Raw genomic sequence first — 1082 nt, 5'->3', positions numbered from 1 at the left:
GCATCTCTGAATGGATGGGGGTGATTTCGAAGCCCTCCTTCCTGGGACAGTTCACTCCCCAACTCAGTTTGTAGGGCGGTAATAGCAGGGTGCCTGTGCCCCTGGGGCCATTGGAAAGACCAAAGAAGGTGCGTGTATGCATGTGCTTTGGCAGGAACCGAGTGCCATGCAGCTGTCAGAGGGGTCTGCTCAGGAGAGGCGGCTTTCCACAGCTGGGCAGTTGAAAGCCTACAACCCACTACCTTGTACCCTGAGGGACAGCAAAGTTCCACAGCCACCCAATAAAAATGGCTTTTGTTCCAGAACCAGAGAGAAAAGGGAAGCCTCCTGGATAAGGATAAAGACTTCATTCTTTGCCCTGGGTCTTCCCTCCTCTACACCATGTGTAATTTCATCTCCAGGGACCTCCCTGACTGCTAGACATTCTCATGCCAGCTGGGATGTGGCCCAGCCAGGTGGGGCTGCAACGGGCCCTTGGGACCTCTCCTGCCTCTACCATCAAGGTTGCCACTGCCTCCAAGAATGACTTTCCCTTCCCTTCGGCAATGCTTGGGACCCAGTGAACTCCAAACTTTGCTGCTTGCTAGTGACAGCAGTAGCAACCACACTATTGCCTCAAACTCTCAGGTGACGGAAGAGGCAGCCATCACCTCAAATACCAATCCCAGCACCCTGTGAGCTAGAGAACCAGACTTGAGAAAATGTCATTTGAAGACCCCTGGTTGGGAAGAAAGGACCAGATAAGGTTCTGCCGACTGAAGGGGAAATTCTGCGTCTTGTTTATTTGTATCTTAAAGGACTCACCTGTGCTCATGGCCACTCATTCCCACTTTCCAGATGAGAAGACAGAGGTAACTAATTCATCCAGGGCCCACTGGTAGTCAGTGACTAAGCCCAGGTGAGTCCCACTCCAAATCTCCCATTCCTTCCTCAGTACTGCTGAACTATCTAGATGTTCCACAGTTCCGCCTTTCATTACTCCCCTTCTGTGCCTTTTATTTCAGTAAACACACTATTTGTATTCCCCTGGAAATTGCACTCTGGAGGGAGAATCTTTTGATGAGGCATGCTGCATACCCACC

The sequence above is a fragment of the Enhydra lutris genome, unplaced genomic scaffold, assembly GCF_002288905.1.
Source record: "Enhydra lutris kenyoni isolate GAN:26980312 unplaced genomic scaffold, ASM228890v2 scaffoldscaffold104, whole genome shotgun sequence".
Lineage (NCBI taxonomy): Eukaryota > Metazoa > Chordata > Mammalia > Carnivora > Mustelidae > Enhydra > Enhydra lutris.
The sequence above is the reverse complement of the archived record's forward strand: the minus strand, read 5'-3'. Positions refer to the sequence as shown.